Genomic DNA, 18,792 nt, shown 5'->3' with positions numbered 1-18,792 from the left:
CGGGCAACTAGGCAGGGATTCGAACCCTCCACCTGGGGATCCGTAAGCCGGCACTCCGACTCGAAATCACCGAGGCTTCGTTTTGCTTAGACTTGACAAGCAAAAAGAGAAAGGACTACAAAAGTGATAAAAATAATGTCGGGCCTAGAGCAGCAAACATGACACGGTTGAAAGGATTTCTAATGCGCCATTTTTCCTGCACAGATTCCCAATCAGGCACACGCTTTGAGCTTTCCAAACATCTATAATTTGCCGCTTCATTTCTCAAAAGTACTCGAACCTGTCTAACGTCAATGTTGGCATGCCTCACGGCCATACCCGACTTCCGAATGCTTTTAAGCACCACAAGGAAAACGAGGTATAACGGTACATCGTTGTTATTTTCAACGGCTAAGTACCGAATGCCGTATGGCTTCAAAGGCATAGCCTCTTCTTCAACGTACTTTAGAGAGTGCTCCAAACATATGCCCCATCTCAGCACTCCAAAAACATATGCTCTACAGCCTCTGGCTTCTTAGAAAAAAACAATTCACCCCCAAGCTACAAATATAGCCTTCTTATCCAAACATGTTTTAACCTGTAACACCCCGTTATGCAATTAAAAAAAAAAACGATTTTCCATTTACAGGCGCTATCATTCTCTTCATTCGCTGAAAAACGTTTTGACCTGGGCCCGCACAATACAACGATCTGTATAACGGAACAGGAAGAGTAGCATCGACAAGATCCCTATACATTTTTTTCCCGTGACACTTCACTTAAATATTCCAAAGGAAAACGAGTGGTCAAAACCTGTGTCGCCTGAATGTATTCTCGCCATTAGCCCCCCGGCTGGGGCACACGCGGAAGAAACAACAAACGTAGGCAAAGCTCTGTCTCAGCTCAGCTGACAGATAGTGCGGAGAAGGACAACATTCGCATTTCGCACAAACGTTAATTGGTTCACAACCTGACTAAGAAATGAATGAGCTATTTACAAGCCACGGGATCGGGCATGCCGAAAGAAATTCGTTCAGCTAGTCTATTCACAGGTCAATCCCCCAGCAAAAACGGCTAAGGCTCTATTCATTTTCTGTTTGCTAACGTGCGAGCGGTGCAGCAATTGAAGTGCCCGCAATTTTATGACAAGAAACTAATTGCACAGCGTAGCACGTGTAAACATCCACAAGTTCCTGTCCTTCCATCTTTCAGATGTGTCGCGCAGCTCGACAGTCTGTATTTTTTGTAGGACTCGCTACCACGGTAATTTTCTAACTGGACACCTTGTTACAGTGTAAGTGTGTTTACCCAGTTAATATTTTCGAATACTGTGGGGGCTCAGTCCCCTTTTTAATGCCGGAGACAAAGACATTTCTGCCAGTTTACCGAGGTGCCACCATGTTTGCCAAAAAGCTTAAGAAGTCTCACTGTCTCTCTTGTGTTATTTTATCCTCACAAAAATGGCATTGTAATCCGCATATGACAACACATGCATCTCACTCAACCTAAGTCACCAAGGCCGCATAGAAAATAGTATAAAATAATAAGCCACATACGAATTTTGAAGGTGCCAGCAACCGCTTCCTAAAAGTTACGACTAGGAAGCTGAATACAATTTGGGTTATTATGGTTAAAAAAAGCTCCAAGCACCCTTGTCTCAACATCAATATTCTTCAATTAAAAGCAAAAATTATATTTCACACGTTTTTGGAAATCACGAAATTAAAAGTCACCAAAGAGCAAATATGAATCAATCACGGTGTTCAAGAGTTTTGTGCAAGAAAATTAGGACATTCGTTGGCCAAATAAGTGCGAGTTCCAAGTAATCTGTCGCAATCAGTAAGCTCAATACGACGGTTCTCTTTTTAAAATGTGGGAAAGACTCACTCCAACGAAGATCCTCGCGACTGCGTAGGGCTGCCATTTTGATAAATCCATTGCGTAAAAAAGGTGAATCATGTGTAAGCGCAGTCTCAATGCCACCCATTGTACATTATTTGCCACTGAGACCGTATGATCATTGGCGCGCGATATCAGCCAACTTTTTTTGTGACTGAACTAATCAAAAAGAGATCACAGCTTTGTATAAAATTTCCTTACGGAGGAGAATACATTAAGCAAGTTCTGATAGTGTTCTGGTGGGCTCTGAAAAGACTGAAACATATGGTCGAAACACCGAGCCAAAATCGCATGAAAATCGAAACATGAGGTGATGGTTTCACACCACTGGTTTTAAAAACGTACTGGGCGTGGGTAGATATATTTCGCATAAACAGGTTCAAACACCCTTTCAGCGAAATGCGATTTACGTGGAGTTAGTATCTTCTATTTTTTTAGGAAAATAGCCTGGAGCTATTTTCGTGCGATTTGCCGTAAGGTCTTCGCACATGCGTTTCGGTCTGCCGTAAACACGTCTTGAGTTCTCAAAAAGTAGGCGCTGACTCTAACTTAGTTTGACGAAACATCGCGTGAGAAATCCCCCCTGCACCACAGCTCCCTTTTTTCGAAAGACGTCTAGTTTGTGCTCTTGTAGCCTGTAGCAGTTGCCTCTCCCTTAGAGCACACGCTCTGCTTCGAGACGTGTTCGAGACTTGCTCAATGTAGGCTTGCTGCGCGAACCCGCCCGTGGGCGGTTCTCGTCGTTGTTCCGCTGCTACTGATCGGAATGCATTTCCTCCACAGTGCTTCTTGGCAGTTTCGGCGATGGCTGCGAGAAAGTGCTTCGTTCAGACGTGTGTCTGCGTACCGTGGGTGTAATGCTGCTCGAATATTTTTATTGCTTCCCGGCACCACTTGTGGGGAGCTCTTGAAGGACAGATCGAAATTGCATATCGCATCCTTTTGATCAGCGAGGATCAAGAATCGCGTCTGGTACGGCACTTCGAGGAACTACGAATGCATTTTGAGCAGAACCAATGACATCTGTATGTAGAGGTACTTGCTTTTCTAAAGGGAGCGACGGCTGTTTTAGGTGAAAATGAATATTACTATAGCAATTACAGTTGCTAATAATAGATCGTCAAAATAATAATAAGGACGGGGTGTCCCAAGTGTTACCTGATTGAGGAGGAGATGAGGCACGGTGAGGGGTAGTGGTTGCATGCACGACGAAGCTCCGCCCCCGCAGCTCCTCCTCAGTCCGGAGGATGGCGGAAGGAAATAAAGGTGCCTGAACACGGCCAGAAAGAAGGTGAAAATTTCACTTGGGCTTCTCGAATCTCCTGGCAGGGACACTATTGGTTTCGGGCCTTCGCGGAGGCGTGGTGGCGACCCACGCGGCCTTTAAGAACGTACACTGTTAGCAAGTCCCGTGTATTTGGCGAATATTTGGGGTGAAAAAAACGCTATTTACACAAATTACCATAAATTTACACGATGAGTAACGGATAATTCGTTCAGAAATCATGCGAGGTTGTAAAAAACGTGTTTTGGTTTTGTCATACACGCATAACCGTGTAGCCGACCTCGATAACACGCATCGCCCCCGGCGACGACCGCGGCATTGCCGGCTATCGAAGCACCGGAATGCTTGGGGACACACTTAGAAAAGACCGTCCAGACAAATGCCGCGGAAAGAAACATGTCTCGGAGACAGATATGCACCAAAAGCAATTGCGCCATGTCGCAGGACGTTGGCGGAACCCGCGCTTACCGTGCTCGCCGCCATCTTCTGGTCGATGGCAATGCGGCTTCCCTCACGTCGCCCATGTTTGTATTTAGTTTAGGGGTCCTGATAACAGTTTCTGAGACATCACAAATAAAGTCATGGGTCTAATGATTCGTTCCAAACAGTTAAAATGGATATAAAAAGCGTGTCCTCGATGTGAACACGTGACATTGCAGTTGGTTTCGTTTTTGCTGCAACCTCCAACTGCAAGCGATCTGGCCACGGCGCAAGCGCAACGCCGATGTACGCTGGAAGCAAGCGCCGGTTGGCTTTCGTTGTTTTTGTTTGACCGGAGAAAATCTGGCAAGTACGCATGGCGCCGCTACTGTTTTGGTTTGACGGGACGCGAGAAGCTTCGCCTAGAGCTTCGGGGTTTGCGAGCACATAGTGAAGACATGACCGGAGAAGTGCCCCTGTGATGTTCCTGGAAGACGGAAAGTAGCATTCGTAATCGTCGTGTGGGCTTTGAAAGCGAAGGGAGTCACAGGGTCCACGAGTTCGCAACCACAAGCCAAGGTTCACGACAGCGCGGCATTGACTTCGGCGATCTCGTTCTGTTTGGTGCAACCCGGCGATGCGAAAAAGAGCTGAAACATTCGTCGTGTGTAATGCGGTGCTTTGTATTCCGGGTCTGTTTGAACCACGCTTTTAACACGGAGCGCAAATTGTTTGTTGCGTGGTGGAGGTTCAACGGGTACAGTCCCGTCGTCGTCAGCTGATCCGGTCCAGCTAGTTCGGGAGGACGCAGCGAGCGTTTTTAAAAGTAAATCTTCCTTCGTTCCGTTTCAAACTGTGGAAGTATCCCGACACGTACCATGAGTAAGAAGCAACGGGCGTTTTCAACAAAATTACGTTGTTTTAATTGAATAATGGACTCCGGATTGTTGTCTTAAATCTGCCATTTTTTATGCTTCGTGTTGGACTGCGTTTGCATAGCGACGCACACCGCTCGAGTAGATGATTCGGTCCTGCAACGAGCTTGTTGCGCCAAACATGCGGCGTGAATAAATTAGGGCAGGGTGTACATGCACCTGCCCACAGATGCATGTATTGAGACCATTTTTTATGTTGTGAAGGTAGTGCTCTTTCTTTATTTTGGAAGACGCGTGGGTGCATTTATTATGGTACAATCACTTGAGATTTGAGAAATTGGAGAGCGAGCAAGCATTCCCAACTTTGTCTCTTCTCTCTGGCACTGCCCTGTTTCAGTTTCAGTAGGCATATCTTCTAGCAGGTACAAACTGCTGTAAGGCAGGTAAAAAAACCGGAAGCTTAGGACGGTGCGGACTCCGTGTTTCGCGCTTTTCGCAAGGTGACAGGGTAAATGCTTTTGTGAGATATGCGGAATATGCAAGCGATTTTGTTATGCCCGTCGTTTGCGTCTCTCCAGCAAAACGAATAAGATGATCTACTACAAAGGCGCAATCACAAGCCAAGATTTAAAATAGCAGTCGTTTGCTTCGGTGATGCGTTTAGCTGTATTTTACCCTGCTCTCTGCAAAACTATGTCATGACGAAGAGCTGGAACGGTCACGGTTTGTGCTGGCCTTCCGGTTGACAGAAACCCGCGTCGCCCGCATCGGCACCGAGTGCGCTTGGGCTGTTGATGCTCAAGCCTTTCATCCGCTGCTTGTCGCCAGCTCATCCTGCTGCTCAACGGTGAGGAAGCGGCGAGAGTAACCTCGGAAGTGAATGTAAATCCTCGTTCAATCAGTTACCCGGTGTCAAAGTGTGGAAGATGTCCAATGTGTACTGAGGGCGGGAACTACGAGCGTTTTGCCTTGCCTTTATAACCGAAACCAGACCCATGAGATAACTGCCTTGCGTACTCTAATATGAGGGAAGCAATAAGTTTGAACAGGTCTAGTACGTCACCGGGGATGTAGGCGAGACGGTGCACACTGTTTAAACGCTTGCAGTATCCACGAGTGGTACCAGGAAAGCGACGTCAACAGAGAAGGAGCTCGCGATTCAGCATAATGCACTGCTACGGGCCGGTGTATCTTCAAAGATCGGGGTGGTGGCAGTATAAAAAAAGACGCATCAGCGCCCTACACCAGTGTTCATGAATAACACTGGTCACAAACTCCCAAGCCCCACCACTCTTCTCGACACCGACACGACATACGACAACAAACTGCATCAAAACGCCCCAAAAGTGAAGGCGTCTCCTCCCGTACTGCAACTGCTGCAACTAGCGGAAGTGAAGTGTTGGGCGGATGTCAGGATGTCCTTCACAAAAATATATAAAAAATGCTTTGCGCAAGGATCATTTTCATTTATTTTTGTATACGTAATGACAAAATCCCAATAATTTGTTTTCCTATCTGATTCAAGCTAGTCGGACAGCTCATAACACTGGTCAAGCAAGAAAATAACAAAAATTTGAACTTTTTCATGACCGGTTTAAGATTTATTGTTAACATATCGTTATCTATTGCAACGGACTAACATTATAGATTTTGCCTCCACACTTTTTAAATGCAAGCATTTCTAACACACGGCTGTCCATTGCGCCGTGTTTCGTGTATTCTTTTATAAATCTGTAATGGTCAGCGACCAAAGAGCTCGCCCGCACGTGTCAAGCTTATATGCGCCGCGGCGAGAAATGGATATCGATTAGGAAGTATCGGGCGTAGTGTCGGTTGTTGTGTTTGTGTACATGTCGGTGCTGTGTAGCTGTGTGCTGTGTTGCCTGCGTTGTATGTAGGGTTGCTGTGTAGTCGTGGTCGTTCGCAGTGTTAACAGACTCGTCCTTTTTTTAAAAGCAGGCTGCTAGAAATCTCGATAGGTGGCGTGAGTTACCGCCCGATTCTGAATAGTTTGCTCAAGTTATTTATCCATGTGAGTTCGACATTCGTTTTTTTTTTTTTCTGTTGTTGTCTAGCGGCTCGTTGAAGCTACCGACGCCGCCGACCGCCGAAAACGCACGTACGTACCTTTGGAAGTAGCTACGTCCGCCGCTTGGAGACTTTACTGAGCATAAAAGACATCGAACGAGAACTAACGCGCACTCTGTGCTTTCAATTCGGCTGAAAGGCGCGCGGCTCGCTGAGCTCGTCTCTCGCCTGTTCTCGCCGCTGGCCGCCATGTTTCATAAGGAACACGCTCGAAACGGTTTTGCGGAAGGCAGACACGGTGTAGCGTGTTTAGTTTACACAGCACCTCATGTGTCGACGAAAAACACAGATGGCCTCGTGCAAAACGAACACGGTTCGACGTGTCCGATATGGGACAACGGTTTACACGTCTGGGCGTGTTATTTTTGCTAACAGTGTACGCTCGCGCCCTGCAAGGCCTTGAATCATATGCGCCAATAGGTACGCTTCTTCGAGCCCCTACTCACGTTAATTTATTTTTAGAAAAATGCGACCTTCATCATTCGGAGACAGTAACATCTATTGATTTAAGGAAAGGCTCACTCGTCTATGGGTTAATGTCCCCGAGGCGAGAGGAAAAGGATTGTGGGGATGGATGGGAAAGAGTAAGGGAGCATGTGTAAATCTAGATGAAGTGATGGACTTCAGAGTCCCCCATGTAGCGGACCAGGGAGTCAATGATTTATTTTTTGTGCTGCGGCTGTCCCCCGAGATGAGTCCAGTCCTCAGGCGTCGTGGTTCTTTTCTCCCTGAGTAGCGAGTCCCATGCCTCTGCTCTAAAGTCGTCCAGGCTCCTGCGTTCCCAGCTGTGTATGTGTCCTTCTGCTTCTCGTCCCTCGTCGTTAGCGCTGTTTTAACCTTTTAAAAAGGTCATGCCTTGCATGAGCGGTCAGTCCCGGTAGAAGCGAACGGGGCAGGCACGAAGTAGTTTGTTTTGAGGAGAGATCTGAAGGCTATTTTAGCGCAATACAGTGTTCGACGCCACAAATTCTAAAGAAAAACACACTAAACAATGTTTGCTCTTATAATCGAGCGCGAAGAGGAAAACGCATTCGCGCTTTCCCATAGGAATGCATTACCGGAATTGAAATTTAGACTGCTTGCTGTCTGCTTTAAAATGCAACAACACACTATCGCCATCTGAACCTCTAGCGTTTATTGTAATAACTGTATGGGCGACAGGCCTTGTCCTCTAGATGGTATTGCTTGAGTCTCCTTTCTTTGATTGTTCGCACCGTCATCAGTTTTCCGAGACGCGTTGTGAAAGTCGACGAGGCGAGTCGGGGGGGAAACCAATAAGATTTTAATTTAACGGCCTAATACTCAGCCGCGGGCTCCGGAGGATTTTTGTCCAGAATCTGCTGGGGGAAAGTCGTTCTGCGTTCGCCGTCCCGTAACAAATGGCTGCCTCTAATGCACTAGACAAATTCTGGAAAACAGAAGTGAATTGTTTTAATGGAACGATGGTCGGTGGTAATTGAGGATTAATGTGATCAAAATAACTACCTAACTTGCTTCCACATTTGTTGAGTTTATAAATGATTCTGGAAGTTGCCCCGACAAACAGACCGACTAAAATCCCTGGTAGTGCTTTTTTGTATTAAATTTGACATATAAAGCTTCCCTCCCCCCTCCCCCAGCTTATCAGTTGTAGCGCGGTAGCATCAACGTGTTGCTTGCAATCCGCTACTGGTGTTGGTGATTTTTTTTTTTTTTTAAGATGAGGAAGGATGAATCTTAAATATTTCGTTTTTACGGAATGACGACGAATAACGACATTTAATTACCTGATTCTTCATGTTGGCGTGTTGCGAAATCGCAGAAGTGAAAACCCCAAAACAAAAGAAACGGATGCTGTGTTCGGCAGTTCTTATCTTTTTTTTCGTTTGCATAGTCATATGGTTTTATTTTCCAAAACGGCACACCTGTAAAAACAGCGACGCCGAGTGGGTGCTGTCTTCTGGTAAGCCAAGCTCTCTCTCAAGGCAACCTACTTTTCTCGTAAGTTTTAGATATTTCCTACTAGTAGAGGAAAAACTATTACTCCCATAAGTATCTAATTAGATTAATGCGTGAATATTGTGCACACGCATGCTCTATACAAAAGATGGGTTTCAGTTCCAGACAATTGCAATAGCCTTAAAAAATATGCTTCTACCGATCTCAAAAACACCGGAATATGCGACCTGCGACAGTTCTATTCCCGGAAGGACCCAATGAAACCAAATACCGGTTACCTATGCACTAATGGCCTGATGTCAACTTCAAGGAACTCCTCTTGCGAAGCTATGCATATCGCCAGACGGTGGTGCCAGTGCGGGAGACATTCTTGGAATTTATTTTCCGGAATACCTCGAAGTAACGTTGTTGTGTGGCGCTGGGTGTAAGGAATGTCAGAAACTATTACTCCTTTCAGGGCACTTTTTTTTTTCGTTTTGAGAAGAGCTTGAGTTACCCGAGCGCTAAGTCAGGTGAATAGAACGGATGTTTTAGTAACGTGAAACGTTCTTTGGCTAGTTGCTCTGGAATTTGTGGAGACGCATTTTGTGAAGCCGCATTTTGTGAAGTCGTGGCCCGTGACGCCACTCCACTTCAGTTTCCCCGCTAGATTTAGCGGGAAAATGGACGTCACGTTACCTCAACACAAATTTATTTTTCCCACTACAATTAGCGGGAAATATGATGTCACATGACCTTACATACATTCAATTTCCCCCTAAAGTTTAGCAGAAAATATGGCGTCACGTGACATGATCTCACGTGTCCTAAACTCAATTTCAGTTTCCCCCCAAAATTTAGAGGGAAATTTGACGTCACGTGACCTATGCATAAATTCAGTTTACCCGCTAAATTTAGCGGTATATTTGACACGTGACCGACGGGGAAAGTCAGTGCGGTGGAGAGGAGTGGAGACACCTGGAGGCACAGCTCGAAAAGAAATGCCTGGAGGTTACTAGCGCTAAGCCAAGAATGTTTCACGTAGCAACACACTTGCAAGGGAGTGCGCGATACAATTTGTTTTGTACTGTATTTATTACCCAGGAGCTCCCGAACTTTTAACTCATCATGCGCAGGGGCCTTATCATGATAGAGAAGTCACATCTCAGGTCAGAGTTCAAGTCTTTTCAAGTGAACAAATTCCGGTAATCATGTCAAAAATTTAAAGTAATCATGTTAATGAACCATTTTTCTTGAGAAAAAGAAAATGTAGTGAACTAACCCAATATGATCATAGAAGGGCAAAAGTATGGTGTTGGAGCTGCGACGATACATGTGTGCTTTTTTCTTCTGAGGTAAATGTCGTGCTTTCCACTTTATTCTCTTCCGTTTTGTTTCAAGGTCAGATAGTAAACACTTCGTTTGTTTTTATCCCCGGCGATTGCCCTGTCAAACAATCTAGCATTTTGACAGATGAACCTTGAAGCCAAATATTTTCTGGTCGCCTGTGAAGACCTGAGGCATCATCTTAGCACAAATATTTATAATTTCCGATCCCTCAGTAAAAATCCGTCGCCCTGCCCTGTATTTATTTTATATTCAATACTTCCACTATTATGGTGGATTCCACTGGTAGATGTGGATCGGTTTCCAAAATCTGCGCGGGAGGAGAAAAATCATGAGCCATTCCGCTCTGTGAAGGTGCATGACCAGCGAGGCTGTTGAGCAGACGACACAGACCTGACACTGAATTTTGAGCAAAGGTACGAATACATTTATTGTTTTGATCGGTGGTCATCGTAACAAAAGGCACGTGCCGGCGTCTCATTAACTGTTCTAAAGCAAAAGCCTAAAAGAAATGGCATCTGGCACGCCCGCTCGTCAACGCGTTATTTTAGTTATTTACTTCAAATATTTTATACTAGGATGGCGTGCGCGTGCTGCGCGTGCGGCGGTCCGAGCGTGGAGTTTTTGTTTACGCACATGAAAAATACAAGGAACCCTATAGTCGGTTACAGGTCAAAAAGGTAGCGGCAAATGCCCCTCAAAGGAAATCATATATCCCTCCGCCACCTCCGCATCCAATAGCGTCCCATCGTTTCCGTGACGTGGCGTCCAACACGCGAGGAAGGGCTTGCCTTTCTGTACATATTTGCTTTATCTTTCGACTTTTACTTAGCATTGTGGAAGGCACGAAAGCGAAATTAGAGTTTTCCCCCTCCGATGCAAACAAATACGACTTTCGGGGATTAGCTTCCCCCTCCGATGGATACAAAGTCTGCTTTCAGGGGCTCGGTTTTCCCTCCGATGGATACAAAGGCTGCTTTCTTAAAAAGTGGGATCGGAGACAAGTTGGAATCCATTGAAGCGGAACAAGGAGCGTATTCCAGTGAACTCTTCTTCCGACTGCGGAGGGATTTGAAACCGGCACATCACGCTTGTGGGAGGAGCTTCTCCTACCTTCTTGACTTGTAACCGACTATAGCCATTAACGGCTTCGCTATAAAACCACTCCGCGGCACCCGCTCCTAATTGACGAGCTGAAGATGGAGTCGCATTTTCGGAGCGACCTGCGGAGACGGTCGTTGAAAATGGCCTCTGCTTAAACTTACCTGAGTTCGAACTTGACGAGCTGAATTTCATCTACGACAACCAGTCAATACGAAAGTTCCTAGATAAGAGCTTCCTACAAGTAACGTCATTCTTTGAAGCGCCGACTGCGTGACGGTGCGGGTTTTAAGAAACGAATGGGTGGCGAAAAGCAGGAGTCTGAACTATATGACACCATTTGGTTCTAGCGTAATATGCTTTGTCATTTGTATTGGTTGGCGTTACTTCTATAAAGAAGTAACAAGGGACGTTAGTGACAACCAGTCGTTACTGTTGCAGTCCATCAGCAGAAGAAATACTCGACACAGGTCGAGTGCCAAACCAAGGAGTTCATGCCACATGGAGGGGGGTACAGACAGCAAACAACGAGGGAGATGGCCCAGGCGTACCACATATCTCGACGTGGAAATGACCTGTGTTTAAGTGCGCCCTTGATCGCTTGGTTTTATAAAGAATTCCTGGGAACACGTGTTTGTCAGTCATAGTGCTTGACGAGATGATAAGAATTGCGTCCTCTTTTTCACAGAGATTCTTTATGTGTTACTTTCCAATCAAGTTCAGCTGAGAGTCAGCGCTCTGTATGCCTACATCTACTCTTGTTCTTTGTCTTATTCGCGCTGTTCTGATTTTTTAGTATACAAAACCGACTCGTCCAAGCCTTCACTTTACTGGAATAGATCCGCGTTCGGCACCCATGAACGTCGGGGCACGCAGTGACCGCCAGCGGCGGAGCTCAGGTCGCTGGCAAGGCATTAATAAGCACAGAGGTAGCAAACCATCACTTGCACGGTCGTTACCTAGTCTGTTCTTCCATTATTGCACTAGAACATAACCGGCGGCATGCAAAGTACACAGGTAAACAATCAATTGCGGCAAAATGAACATGCCTAAACTTGCATCTGCGTCCTTCGGTTTTTCTTTTGTGTTCTTTCTCGTTCTTCCTTTCGGGATCTCAGATGTCAGCGCTTGCAGTTTGCCACGTCCCAGTCCTGCCTCTGCACTCCCAGAAACATGCAAGGTAACCTCTTACGGGACGGAATGCACGCATTGCACGCACTCCCCTTAGCTGCCCGCGTAAACAACCGACCGACCGGACCAGATCGGACATGCTCGGCCCACGACGCGCATGCGCAGTAGCCAGCTGCTGTTTACTTCCGGGGAGATCTCCCGAAGCTGACGGAGCGGTTGCGGCGCGATCGGAAGCGCTCCACCGAGCTTGCGCTGCCACAAATCTGCGAGCGGACGATGACCGACTTGAGCTGGATCTGCGAGGGGAAGATGCGCGCTTTGAAATGGGCCCTTTTGGAGCGCTTCAAATCTGCGAGCGGAATTCACCATTTGTCGCACAACTAATCTCCTGTCCGAGAGCACCAGGATTTCCGCTTCGTCCACATTTGCATTTGTTCTTGTAAGAGCTGGGCAGTTTCGCGATACAAATGTATCGCGATAGTATTTTAAAGATACTTTCGAGCATCTGTATCTCTTTATCGAGATACATTTGAAAAAGAAAATATTTATTTGTATTTCAGTAATGAAATAAATTTACAATGTATCGGTTGTATCGCGATACATTGTCAGACTCAGATATCTCGTTAGATTTGTTGCCGTTTTTACGATAAGTTTAATAGAGAAAAAATGTGTTTGGTTTCTTCAGAATGTGCAAGTTTGTTCAGAATTCATAACATGAACCCACCCTATATCATAATCCATCACAATGACGAACATAAAGAAAAACCCGTGGTTTAGAGAAGGCTACTTGCAAGGATAGCAGAATAAGCTCCACTGACAAAGCCCTCCACTCTTTTCAATTTAGCATGGCGAGCGCTGTAAAAGAGTTGAGTAGAGAAACGATATACGGCTCTGTTGTCGAATCTCCTGACACTATGGCTGACTCGGGGGCATAGAAGACGACAGTTTGAGATGCACCCTCACGTCAAAACAGGGTTCATTTCGCGCAAATGCCTTTTGTCAAGCATGGCACGCAGTCTTTACCGTTGAGCATTTATGTGGTTCACCAAGCAACATGTTTTTTGTTCTTTTTTTCGTTTCAGCGGATTAAGTTTGAGGTAAGGGGAAGTAGATACAATGACACAAAAAAGAGGAGCACAAGCTTACATCTCCATTTGCATTCGCCTCGGACTATACCTTTCCCACGTCGCACCGTTCGGGAACAAATTTATTTCTAGAAGTATATGTATCTGCAATCCGGAATACTATTTCGGTGATTTTTTTTAGAAGTATCTTAAGGATATCCCGTTGCTTAAATACAAATGTACCTTAGCATCTGTATTTTAGGGCCTCAAAATACATGCATATCAGTATTTGTATTTCCGATTACTTTTTGGAGTAACTCTGCCCATTGTGTTATTCGCTGCCTACTGCTAACATTACCGTGCGCACCTGCTTCGATTTACCAAGCCCCCTTTGTCACTCAAAAACACTCAATTTTTTGATTGAATGTTTTCCATAAGCTATTTGTGACAAGTATGTAGCGCCCCGTCCAGTCCGCCCGTCTGCGGCCGCCTGGCTCGGCGGGCAACATTGGTTACCGCGCCAATAAACGCCGTGGAGCGTAGGTCGCCCCAGTCAGTCATCCTTCACCCTCACAACCAGGCTGCGTGTCGTCTCTCTCGGCGGGTGCTTCCGCCCCCTTCGTCCACGTTCTAGAAGGATCGTGACTTTATTGTTATTAGGGCGAACGATTCACTACTGATTTGATCTATCTTCATACAAAAGTTTATCCGCCGCTCCAGATTTCCTTTCTCATTTTCTGCCCGAAGTATAAAATACGAACATGTACAATCCGCGGATCCTGGGTTCAATCCCCATCCTTGCCCGTTTCGGTCTGGATAAGCATCGTACCGGTGTGCGGTCGTGTATCACTACTGCGTGGTGCACGTTAAAGACCCCTGGCTAGCACTCGTACTGCACTGGCTCAATTTCCCATCTACTGCGAAAACCAGTGCCGCTGCAGCTCAAAGGACGACCGACCTTCCGCTGTAAAACACGAACGTAAAATTTGTTTTCGGTGTACTGTTCTTTGCTCGGCACCGATTCACTTATGTCATCTTTGTCTCAGAGAAGAACACGTTAGAACGTGTCCTCAACCTGCTCAGATACAAATGTTTGTTCGATCCGTGAAATACCGAAATCCCTGCCATTCCAGAAATTAGTTTGTTTCGCCTTGTATTCTACCCAAGATGCACTCAACACACATCACTTTTAGTGTCTTATCCAGTTTAACCAATGAGAAGAATGGTGAGTGCCTTAAACCCAAATATAGGGGCTCTGAAACTTTTATTGCCGGAGCCACCGGACCTTTGGAGTATGGTGATATTTCCACTTCTCGCTGATTGGTGTAATTAAATGAACACAAATGGGTGGGTGTTCTGCGCTTGTTGTTGCTCGGTATTAACTGGATGAAATTCAAGGGTTCACTATCAAAATGACATCTTATGCCCCGATGTGACTTCTTTACGGGTTCCACGCGTAACCCGGCAATACAAAACTCAAGAGGGCGTCCTCTTTTCTCGAAATCCCCGCATTCTCAATAACAAGCGTCATACTTTCAACGGGTAGATTCGCCGCGTCACTACGAGCGCCATCCTCTCAGAGCGATGAGGAAGCCGCTCGCTGTTCATTCTCCGCAGGGGCCGCAAACAGGCCCTCACCACGTTCGCAAGACTTCATCCTCAGGGCGGGCGTGTCTCGAACTGAAAATAGAAACCCCGGAACCTTTTTAGGCTGCAATTCTTTACTTTTCATTACAGTCTCCTTACTTCTTACCTGACCTGTTCAATTCCAAGCGGATTCGCTAAACACGACACTAAAGTGTCGACGTCGTTATAGAGCATCTAGGGAATCAGTCGAAGCAATACTGAGAACTGCCTCAAAATTTTTCCTTGTTACTTGTAGGCTCGTGCAGAGCTCGGATTGGAGTTCTGTGAAAGAAATTAGATGTCTGGCTTCCGTCTTCCACAGTAAAAGCAGAGAATATACCTATATACCGGGTGTTTTTTTTTTTTATTCTTACACATTTCTTCAGAAAAAAACCATGAAAGCTACACTAATGCGGTCTGTGCAGGTGGGTTATACGGTCAGGCGGACCTTTTGTGGGTGGCTAATCTTTGCGATAAGTTGGATAATTAATTAGAATTCGTTAATTAACTTTTTAAATATTGGAAATAGAAATATTGTCTCAATTAGAAACTTGTAGAGCATCATCGAAAACCACAAGATCAACTATTTTTGGAAGGATATAACGCCGGGGAAGCGTTCTACGGCGTTCTGTAAAAACACTCCACTTGGACGCGTTTCTAGATTTCGGTTTGTTATCGGAGCGCATCACCGCGCCCGCGGTCCTGCTCCCCAGTGGCTGAGACGCGCAACACACGTGCGCCGTACTTCCCTCCATCCTACGAGGGAGGTGACGAGGTGGCTTCGCGTCGCGACCACCGGGCAGCAGGATCGCGGGCGCGTAGATGCGCTCCTATAAGAAACCGAAATCTAGAAACGCGTCCAAATGGAGCGTTTTTACAGAACGCAGTAAAATGCTGCCCCGGCGTTATATCCTACTAAATATAGTTGATTCAGGGGTTTTCAGTAATGAACTAATTTTAATTAATTAGCCAACTTATCGCAAAGATTAGCCACCCACCAAATGTCCGCCTGGCCGTATAACCCACCTCCACAAACCGCATTAGTGTAGCTTTCATGGTCTTTTTAAACAAATGTGTAAGAATAAAAAAAACACCCTATATATATATATATATATATATATATATATATATATATATGGAGGAAAGAGAAAGAGAAAGAGGGAGAGAGAGACAGATATTTATATTGGGTATTTCTGCAAAGACTGGCGAAAATTCCTAAAATTAGTGTATTCCAGGTAAAAATATTTTTCTGCGGACTGTATTACTCGTGGTTGCGGGCTCCAGAGGATGCGCGACACTCAATAATTAGTTTTCTGATTATTTGAAATTAATACTTAAGCCTTTTAATTATTAGAAGTAGACATATGGTTCCAATTAGAAACTTCCTGAGCGTCGTCGAAAACCTCTGAATCTGTAATTCTCAAAGAGATTTTCATCACATGGGAAGCGTAGTAGTGCGCTATAGTTACCACTCATGGAACAAGTACGAGGCTGGAGCTCTGATGAGAGACGGGAAAATTGCACGGGCGCCGTATCGCAATCGTTAGCCTTGTATCTGCTGCACCAGCGCTAACTTTACCGCACTACAACGCGTCTTACGCGCTCAACGCCTTTCCGCAAATTACTAAATTAGTGGTCTTTGATGACGCTCAGCAAGTTTATAATTGGAACCATATGTCTGTTCGCACTAAATAAAAAGTTTATGAGGTATTTTTTAATAATTAGCGAAGTTAGTATCGCGCATCGGTTTTTCAAGTATGGAGTGCTTGATGCGAAATCCACTGCTCCCAGAAATGGGTCCGTCTGTACTGCCGTGCATGCACCATGGCACGGCATGTCAGCACAGCGGCTTCGGTTACGACAGCAGCACAAATAAAACAAAGCATACAAGCACTTACTCCGAATTAAAGCAATCTATGTATACGCATGCTCCATCAAAAATCGAACACATTATGTTGTGAAGCAAGGGAGAGGGTGCAGGCTAGTTGGTGTAAATTGAGCATAGTTGTAAACCCGAGACTGGGGATACGGACAAGGAACTTCGTCCGTGTCGTTCTGTGTTTGTTCCTTGTCCGTATTCCCAGTCTCGGATTTACAACTATGCTCATTATTTCGACGGCCTGATGCTCTACCACTGCACCTGCTGGACGACTTTCCACGAAATCCGGCTAATGTGCATGCCACAGCCTCCCACTATAGTCACGACATGCAGATACCCTCCGTAGTGTGGGGTGACATATTCAATAAAAATAATATTGTTCTATACTCGTAGAAACAACTCCCCAAATCCTCAAATATCTTCTAAGCAAATTAAAAATGGGCCTTAAGTAATGCATCTAATACATTATAGGTGTTTAAAAATAAAAGTCGCTGCCATTTTGTTTTTGTATCGTCTTTAATTGAAAGCGCTTTTAATTTCGCAGTGCATGACACAAAGCGTGTTACATGGGGGATTGTAGTATTTTGGGCACTTTTAAGGTGTATAAGCGCTGCTTTCAAGATGTTTGACGGATCCACTCAAGGTGACTCTAATATAAACAGAGAGAAAAAATAATGCACGAGTGAGCTAATCTTTAAAACTGAAGGAACATGGTAAACACTTTACCTGGAAGTTAGTGAAAATGTTTAGGCGAGTGTTCCAGGCGTCCCATTGTCCTTCGACTCCTCCTGTCGCGAACATGTAGCTCGACATTGAACGAGTAGTGAATGCAAACGGACCTGGTTTGCAATAATTGGGACCCAGCGCTTGTTGTGCCTATTAATGAACTTGTCTAGAGCACCGTAAAACTTCGAGGGGTCCTCTCGCCTGTTTACGGATTCAACGAGCCTTAATAGAATTTCGCACTCTTCGTTAAAATATCGCACGGCCAGACAGCTCAGTTTCTCACTGTAAAACATTATTCAAACTCCAACGCTCTCGGCCGTTCCTCATACTGCGCCGCGAAGCACTCAACGGACAAATTAACTTTATTGTTTTTTTATCATATTGACACAATAAAAATGCCGATTTTCAGCGTGCCCGTATTGGAAAGCAATTACACTTGTAAAAAAGCTCGGCACCTTTTTATCACTAATAGAATGTCCAACAGGGTTTGGTACCCTCTCCCTTCTCGCAGGGAACATCAGGTGCTTTTCATGATCGCCGCTATATTTGTTTGCCTTGCCATCCTCTTAATACCATGAAATACATTATGCGCCATGACTACCAATTCCAATCACTTAATGCCGTTCGCCTCGTTTTATTTTTATCAAAGTGTAAAGTTAGCTCATTAAAAAATATTTTTCTTAATAGAAGACAAGTTATCGGTGATTTCATACTCTCGAAAGTCAATTGTAGCTGTTTTGTATAAGCCGAATTTTACAAAACCGGTTTCCTTTTTGTTGAAGATCGTATTATCTTTTCAGCAGCACCACTGACTTCGGTTTTCTCGAAACATATCGGCAGCGCGCTTTCATGTCGAAAAGAATGGCGATTACGTGTCTGTGTGAGATAAATGGGTTGCAATTGATTACTTTATTAAACATGTCCGCCGAGAATTCGAAAAATATCGTAAAAGCTCTCTTTCTTTTTCACTTACACTGCTATATACATACACATAGAATCTTTCCAATAAACATTTTACATTGTGTGTTTGCGACTTTAATAAAATGCATAAATATCCATCTTAAAAAATCCGGCAAAAACTTCCAGTGACATTCGGTGGAAACGGGTTAATTTCCACTCATTTTCACCAGGAACCAGCGCCGTTTACCAGTCTTTTTCATTCATTCATTTGTTTATTTCCTGTGCTCATTAACAGCTTGACGCTTTGATAATGATGCTCAACAAAATGTTCATAGGTTAGTTACAAAAGTCTTAAAAGCTACGAAATTTGGGACTTGGTGGAAATATTACCGGCAGCCACTTTCGCTGGAAGTTTTACCAGAACCACGTTACCAGAACCCGTGGCTGGAATCCTACCGGAAGCCACTCTCGTTTTGCGGACACCGAACTTCACTGGAAGCAGACGCAAGGGGAAGGGCTCTGAAGGCAAGGAAGCCAAGACGAGCAGAGGGACTG

This window comes from Ixodes scapularis, unplaced genomic scaffold (assembly GCF_016920785.2).
Source record: "Ixodes scapularis isolate PalLabHiFi unplaced genomic scaffold, ASM1692078v2 PGA_scaffold0__279_contigs__length_252992795, whole genome shotgun sequence".
Classification (NCBI taxonomy): domain Eukaryota; kingdom Metazoa; phylum Arthropoda; class Arachnida; order Ixodida; family Ixodidae; genus Ixodes; species Ixodes scapularis.
The sequence above is the reverse complement of the archived record's forward strand: the minus strand, read 5'-3'. Positions refer to the sequence as shown.